The following is an 8,928-nucleotide window of genomic DNA, read 5'->3' as shown; positions in this document are numbered from 1 at the left end:
TTCGTTGATTACCTTTTTAAAAAGAAATTAACATGATTAAAATAATACCTAATAGTTTAAAATACACAAGAGAATATATGATCCATAAAGCAACGGTGAACTCATCCCAAGTAATTACATATATTAGTAAATAAATTGATTATTTAAGTGTTCATGTTTGACTCTCATTAAATAAACGAACACTTTCTTCAGCTTCTCTTTAACCTGAGATCAAGTAATCAAATTTCAGATTTTATTTTGAAGCCTTATTTACGACATGGGCCTTACATACATCTATACATAATGAGTTGGAACAAATGGACCAAGGGAAAAGGGGAAGCATGGTTCAGTTCCAAAGGAAAATCCAAGACTAATAAATCCAGCACGATAAGGCAAAACTATGTACAAGTAACAGTAATAATGTCAGAGTGGTGTTGATCAAGTAAAATGTGTTTGGAGCTTTATCAATACAGACTGCGTGATTTGAAGGCTACAGAATACGTGCCCCCCATTTGCAAGAGCGAAATTTGATGCAGGGGCATCACAAGATTCAAAACAATTCATAGATTCCGAACATTACATACATTATAAATTTTTCAAAGTCAATATGGATGTAATTGGTTGGGGAGACATTTGTATTTTGATTTAATAAATGAGTTAGTAATATGTTTACTCTTCCGTCATGAAGAACCGTTAGAGGAATTAGAGCGAGTCAGTTATGGGTAGTTAGAAATTAGTTTTGGGGGAATTTTTATTATATTTTGTCATTCGGTCAAGGAAGAAACAATGTAATGGAAAACAAAATAATAAAGAAGTGATAGAATCTTCTGTCAGAATTTTCGGTTCTCCACATTTTGCATTTGTAATTCTCTGTTTTTGAACTCTTGTCTGGTTACGTACCTGTGAGTTGGATGAAACTGTGGAACTATATTGTATTTGAGATATTATTGTTTGGAAAATTCCACCTTCGTAGATTTATGACTGATGGATTAATATCGATTTCATGTTTAATAGGAAGAGTTCCACAGTGTAGTGAATCAGGTTTTTTGAATCGATGAATTTAATAGTGAAATGATGAACTGTGATATATAACAATACGGGACTGATTGTGTTTGGAATCGATAGTGTTTGCCGATCAAGGTATCATGTTTTAATATTATTTTGCGCTTATTCACCCTTCTGCTGTGCGCTCCGCATCAAAATTACACTTATCCCCAAAGACAGAACCTTTACAACAGATCTCTTGGCACAACACAACACACATGGGATTCACCAAACCTGAGAACTCGACTGTAGAGCTTGCATCATGGCCTGCAAATCTCCCCATGAAGGGCACCATTTGATTCCCATCAGTAACCCGTCTGCCCCAAACTGAGCCACACCTCTTGCATGTCAAAAAGAAAAAACGTCAGTAATCCCTGGAATTTATCAGTGCCTCTATTGCAAGCAGAGTGACTCAATGGCTTTGCTAGATCCCTCCCACTCCCAGCCTAAATATGGCAAACGCTAGACATTTATGCAAACCATGCCAAAATATACTACGTATGTTAAGTGTTTGATAGAATGACTGACACCTGGATCGATGCACTGAAATTACTGCAGAACATGGAAAAGTTAGATTTGTTAAAATTCTTGACAAACTCTCAAGCAAAACTGGTAGGCATAAAGACAGACAAAAATTCTGTTACCAGCAATATCTACAGTTAGGCCAAAAGAAAAACCTCAGAAAAGTGTATCAACTTTCATGATAGCATAATGGAAGGGCACCTTAATCGTCTGGCAGCACAGCCAACAAACCACCAACTACTGCAAAAGGAAAAATTCATACAATATGGGAAGACAATAGGAACTTTTAGTGAATCACTGTGGGAAGTTGCGGACGGAGAAACAAAGTTTAATATGTTAATATCATTACAAACACATTTTTAGAATTCTAAGAAATAATTTTTCAAAAAATTGTCCATTGGCGATTCTTGAATTTAAATTATAGAATAAAATTACATTATTTGAAATTTGAAAAAACATCTCATTGCATGAAGTTCACGAGCACTCCATTTGGGAAATCTGACGCTGTTGTGACTACTCTTTCTATCATGAGTTCTGTGGAGGTTGCTAGTACATGTAGAGGAGATGACAGGATTGTGCCAATCAACGAGAAGCATAAGGTTGTCAATGTACAAATACCACTGTAGAAAATCATTGCCACGTGGACTCTAGTCAATCCCACTTGATCAATGATAACCCCTTAACAAGTCATGTCTATAGTTCTGCCTTCTGACTGATAAACGATTAAATATAAATAACGGAAAGGCAGACAAAAGTAGTTCAAGTCATGCTGAGAAGACTCTTTCAGAGAAGGGAACAGTACATGTATTCTCAAATAGATTCTCAAGCTTCAGAGCCAGGCAATAAAAATATCCAGAGAAGATCGTAGAAACCAATTGGAGCTGGAAGAGGCTTGGAAGGCTAGGTTGGCTCCAGCAGATGTTGATGAAGATAGTTTACAAATTAAAATCATCTGCTTGTTCATTGAATTCATCAATTAATAATGGTGATTTTATATCATAACATCAAGAACATTCCTTCTGCTAGTTGATATCAATGTGCTAGTTGTTTTAAAACTCTAGTTCCTTCTGTACTACGGGCCAGCACCCTCTTGCTGCTTTTATATTCAAAAATCAAGAACATTCTCCGGAAGTAAACAAACACCATACAAGAAAAGCACTAGCAATAGAAAAAGAAAATATGATGCAGAAAGATGCACTGTAAAAGCCAAAAAGTGAGCCCAAGGCACGTGTGCTCAAAAAGCTGCCAAACTCTCCATTGTTGAAAAATGGGTGTAATTTCTTAAGGTGAAGGTAAGGGAAAACTGTTATTGAGTTGCATTCGGCTGGATCCATGAATGAAAGCACAAGCAATCCACCACGTTTGTTCAATTTGCAAAGACAGTAATGCTGGTGACCCCAGTTGTGCAGAGACATGGGCTTCAGCACTGACAACACTGCTGAATCGTATTAATACAGAAATGGTGACTGGAAAAGTTGAAAACCCCAGTGATGTGTTCAAGATGATTTAGTGAATAATTTCCCTGAGATGGAGGAAATGGCTTCCATGACTTCAACTTTTTTGAAACGGAAGAATAGGGAAGTCAGATGTACTACCTGACAATTCTGTTCAGGAAGCTTTGGGGTTTCGTTTATTCGAGAAGGTAGAGCTTTCTTAGATGAGGCTCTCGAACAAAAACAGTTGAAACTTCAAGATGTCAATCAGGAATACTCCAAATTGTTGAAATAAAACTCAAATTTGTCCAAGAATATCTGATTGTTTGGCAAGCTAGAAATACGCTTAACATCTACTGGTGCTTGAGGATTCGTGAAAACTTATAAGAAAAGTTCCAATTCTGAATGAGCACCATCCTGTTTTTGTTTTCTCAAAATTAGTAATATTGAATATTAAGTGGGTAACCGAGATTTCGTACCAAGCTTATTTTAAGGTGCCTGATCCAAATGACTTGCAACTCTGATATTTTCTAGACTCAACAATATTGCCAACTCCTCATAATAACACAGACTTAAATCTTGAGAACTGCCCTCAGTGGAAGAATTGACCTTGATGCAAATGGCAAAATCCAAATGACTTGTAACTCTGATATTTTCTAGACTAAAGTGCCTGATCCAAATGACTTGCAACTCTGATATTTTCTAGACTAAACAATATTCTCAACTCCTCATAATAACACAGACTTAATGTTGAGAACTGCCCTCAGTGGAAGAATTGACCTTGGCGCAAATGACAAAATCGAATAGGGTTCACGATCGCTAAAGTTATTCCAAGAGATTAACAATAGTCTTTCCCAAATGTTGCGGAATCATTTACTTGAGTGAATAAATAAGAGCCTGGTATAGGACAGAGAGAAAAATGAATACTGGTGTCAAAATAGGGGACATGCAATTTCTTCCATACTTTCTGTTCAACATTTAAACCACAAAACGCATAAAATCTTCTGAGCATTTTAAAAGATAACAAAATCAAAACCAAAGAACAGGATCCTCAGGCCCCCAGGTTCAATACAGCAACAGAATCTCTCTATAAGAAAATAAATATAATTTTTCAAAAAAAAATCAGAACATATAAAAAGTTTTCAACACCAAAACAAAGCACGGAATCCAAATGGATATTAGGACCATCTGAAACATCAAGCTCCCAGCTCCAGTATGTCGACAAAAACCGTCAATAAGAAAGTACAGATCTTATTTCAAAAGCGGGAAGACGAAATCAAAAAAACCGCGAGCAATTTAACGGTACGATTTCTGGAAACGGGCACAGGCACCACGACCACCGAACTTGGGCTCACAGCGGCGGGGGTCGGCGACGAGCAATGTGCGATCATAGCGGACGAGGATGTCCTTAATCTCCTGCTTCGCCTACTCGTCCACGTACTTCTGGTAGAAGGCAACCAGTGCCTTCGCCACCCTCTGCCGTATGGCGTAGATCTGCGAGGTGTGGCCGCCGCCCTTCACTCTGATGCGCATGTCGACGCCGCTGAAACGCTGGCGGCCGAGCAGCAGAATGGGCTCAAAGGCCTCATAGCGCAGGATCTCTGGCTCCACCAGCTCAATCGGGCAGCCATTAATCTTTATCTATCCTCGCCCTCGCTTGCAATGTGTCACCGCCACCGCCGTCTTCTTCCGACCAAAGCACTGCACCGACTCCACTGCGACCATTGCTCGATCAAGAATCTCCTCTCTCTGTTTCTCAAAACCCTTCAACATAGGTGATCCCACAATAATGGGTTCCAATTTTTGACCAATTTTGACACTAAAATCAATATTTTTGCAACAAACGTCAGGTTCAAGTGATTATATTTTCAAAATTATAAATAATTTCAAAATGACATAAACTAGTGATTTTGAGTACTTTGTTCCTACTTTGTAATTATATTTTTTAATCTAAAAAAAAAATTTATTTATGTCAATTTTTTTAATCTCCTCCGAAAAGTGGTACATAATAAAATTCAATATTTTAAAAAGTGACAGTCCGTTTGACACGCATAACTTTTTTTCTAGAAATGATAATGAAGTAATTCTTTCGATGTTAGATTTGTAACATCAATATCAGAGGATGCATTTGGTTTGATTTATTTTGGTTGAATATTGTATAGTTTATGGAGTTTTGAAGCGACATGAACTGTAATTCAAACATACATTCCATTTGACACAGATAATTTGAAGTCAATTTATCATAAATCTTTTTTTTTTTTTTGAATAGAAAAGTATCTCAATAAGCCAGTGCCTCCATATTTTTCAAAAAAAATTTGACCTAATTTACTAATTTTCTCGAGGTGTCAAAGTCGGTTGATGTTCAATCGGTAATGAACTTATAATGAATTAAACTCATATTTGAAAGTCTTAATGATTAAATTATGTAATAAAATTATAATCGTTGGAAAGCTTGCTCTGAGCAGCACATTTTGACATTTTTTATTTTACAGTAGGAGATCATTCTCCTGCAATTATGACAGTCAAAAGAGCAAAAAAAAAAAAAAAAGTTAAAATTTTTGTGATTTTGCATGTTCGTGCGAACATGGCGTTCGCGCGAACACGTTTACCATGTTTGCGTGAATGTATGTTCGCGCAAACATGCAAATCATGTTTGCACGAACATATTTATCACATATGTTCGTGTGAACATACAAAATATGTTCACGCGAACATGATTAAAATTTTTTTTTGCGCGAACACAATAAGTGTGTTCGTGCGAACATATGGTAAACTCAATTTCTCATTTTGCAATTTTTTTCATTTTTCTTTGTCCCACTAAAGTGAAACCCATTATTGTGGGTTCACCCAAATTTTATCTCTCCCCATCTGCCTTTGAAAACCCTAGAATCTACTTTGCAGTGTGCAAAATTCAAATTATTGTGTATCAAAGCAGAAGAATTCACTAAACCCGATGTCAATATTAAAAATAGTTACTGCATGCAATGGTTACGCCTCTAGTAAATATATTGGTAAATATTTCTTCTTGAATCTTGGTCATCTACATATAGTTTAAGATCTTAATCTCCATCAATTGTAAACTAGCAAACTACACCATGGGGTGCAATGGAGTACGCTCTTCTCGAATAGGAATATAATCATAGTTCATTACAAAAACTTTAACCTAAACCATATCGTAAGGTTTTAACCTTAATTGTAAATCTAATTCAATTTATCAAAAGTTCATTTTTGTCTCAAATGATCTTTAATCTTATAAGCCTAATAATAAATCAAACATCAAAAAACTAAGTTGGAAAACAATTTATTCCACACATTAATCCTTCATGAAATACAAGATGAAGTGTTACATCCATCTCATCTCCAACGTGTACACTTGTATTGGGCCAATAGAACCATCACCAATAGAAGGAGAGCTAGCAACTAGAGGCATATTCAACTCATCCTCAAGAGAACCAATAAGAACATCACATGCCATAGTAGTAGGCATGGTTTTGTCCTCCCTCTCCTCCTCCCCCTCCCCCCAAAAAAAAAAACAAGAAGCATGAAAGGAAACTCCTACTGAACCTGTTAATATAGACAATGGTCAAACAATGAGGCACTTCGTTAATAGCCACAACATTCTTTGTAACAAGAGAACCCACATGGGCATTGAATGTTGTATGAACAGACAGTCTTAGCCACCTGAAACAAGAGAGGAAGCCCCTCATTCTCATAAATAATCAAAATCGATAGATCTGACTCATAACCCTTGACAAAGCCAAGATAATCATCAAAGACTTGGTCCGACCCATAACCCTTGTCACAGCCAAACCCATCCTAATCAAACAAAGAGTTTTTAGCCTCCAACAGAGCTAGGGCATGAGTTCCCAAATGGATATCCAAGAGCAACTTATGGTGGCTACAATTCACTAGCTCGAGCTCTCAAATATGGCAACATCTTTTATCTTCTTACAACTTATCTATGTAAAAGGTAATTCTAAAATTATGTTGATTATGTAAGGCTGCATGGTATCGTACTTTAAATATAGATATTAATATAGAGATCCATGAACCAAATCCAAGAACTTGAGCTCCCAAACATGGTGTCATCTTCAACTTTTTAAGACCCAATTATGTAAAATAGTAAAAAGTAATTATGAAGTTTTGTTGATTATGTAATGCTATGTTGTATCGTACTATAGATATACACATCTGTGAAATAAATCCAAAAACCCAAACCAACACCACAAGTTAGAGGAATTGTGTGCCACTCCTTCACAAGATTATTCTCCTTGAGGCTAATCAATTATGGATATTTTTGCAAACACTTCCTCTTCTCTTATGGCACCTTCAATTAGCAAATTGTTCCACTAATTGAGTTAATCTATGATTGCACTGGTCCTCAACTTCTTTGTGTGTGTTTGTAGAAATTATCTAAAGATTGAAGATGATTCTTCCCTCCTCATCTAGCCAGCTAACACAAGTAGATATCTATTCAACAATAACCTTCTTTATACCTAAAACATGAAAAACTTGATGTAAAATCTAGAAAGAAATTGAAGTACCTTTAAATCTTATGACCTCCAAAGTCTTAAATAGATAGAAAACAAAATGGGAACCACCAACCTCAACTCAGCTAAAGCTAAATTTCAATGGTGCTACAAAAGGGGGTATAGGAGCGGTGGGTGGTGTGCTGAGAGATAGAAATGGAGATGTGCTGCTAGTATATTCTAGGAATGTTGGAGGAGGAAGTAATAATCTAGCTGAAATAATGGCTTTGCTTTGGGGCTTGCAATTGATAAAAGAAATGCAGATAAAGGAAATAACCATAGAAGGGGATTCCAAATTAATCATTGATTTGGTGAAGGGAGTCTCTAAACCTGGCTAGAATATCCTAAATGTTATTATGTATATAAGACATATTGCAGATGGGATGGAGAAAGTCCAATTACAACATATTTATAGAAAAGGAAATAGGGTGGCAGATGCTACTGCCACCATGGGTTTTAAATTAAGGAAATTGACATGATGGAGAAACTTAGAAAATTTAAAGGAGGAAATGAAGGCCTTGATCAGTAAGGAAAAGGAGGGGAGCAAAAGTTAAACATGATTTTGCAAATAATGGTCAGTGCCAATTTTGGCAACATTATACCTAGGAAGATGAAATGTGCTAAATTTGATGAAAAGTTTTAAGGGAAAGTTGATAAGATGGTACCGTACTGATTGGATAATAAATAGGGGTGATTTGAGGTGGTAGTTATTTCACCATAATGGTAACACAATGTGAAATTTGAATTACTTTCAATTCGAAAGTACGAAAGTTCTTAGTACCAAGGCTGTCAGTGCATTCAGGGATGTGAGAATAATAATGCTAAGTACGTGTGAATCCCATTATAATTTTGATTGGGATTTTGAAACAACTCGAAAATCGGTTTGGGAGATGATTAAAACCCCTGGTGGTGGTTAATCGTAGAATTGTTGTGATTTTGGTGATCAATTTTTTCAAGAATCCTGACCATAAGGAAATTCAAATGCGAATCGCTGAGGTTGGAGGGTCAAAAACTAGTGAGGAGGAGATGGGTGGAGATCTAAATAGACTGGAACCACTGGAGATTGAAAATTTTAAAGATAGAATGACAACCCGGTTTCTGTTGAAGGAGGGGGGATTTCTTCTCTATATGCAGGTGATGGCGGGATATGATGAAAATTTTGCACTCCAATTTGTGAACCACTGAAATGAACGCAAGGTCACAATAAATGGAATTATATTCCAAGTTAATGAGGAAGTGATTGTAATGGCGACTGGGTTGTCCATGAGGGCAAAAAATGGTGGAAGGTCACAAAAATTGTGGACGAGGCTAGTATGAGTAACTTCTTTGAGGAGAATGAAGAACCAGTGAGGTATAGGGGAGGATTCAGAAGGGATAAGCTTCTGGCTCCATGGGACAACGTCTGCTCGGTGATTATGAAA

General features: G+C 36.6%; 1 pseudogene; it reads right to left on the bottom strand.

The window, feature by feature from the left end:
* Positions 1-4,047: 4,047 nt before the first annotated feature.
* On the bottom strand, positions 4,048-4,745 carry LOC149572920 (small ribosomal subunit protein uS9-like; annotated as a pseudogene).
* Positions 4,746-8,928: the final 4,183 nt, after the last annotated feature.

This window comes from Cupressus sempervirens, chromosome 2, assembly GCF_028749045.1.
Source record: "Cupressus sempervirens isolate cs-2001-9-10 chromosome 2, ASM2874904v1, whole genome shotgun sequence".
NCBI lineage: Eukaryota > Viridiplantae > Streptophyta > Pinopsida > Cupressales > Cupressaceae > Cupressus > Cupressus sempervirens.
This window is presented reverse-complemented; position numbering and strand designations above follow the sequence as displayed.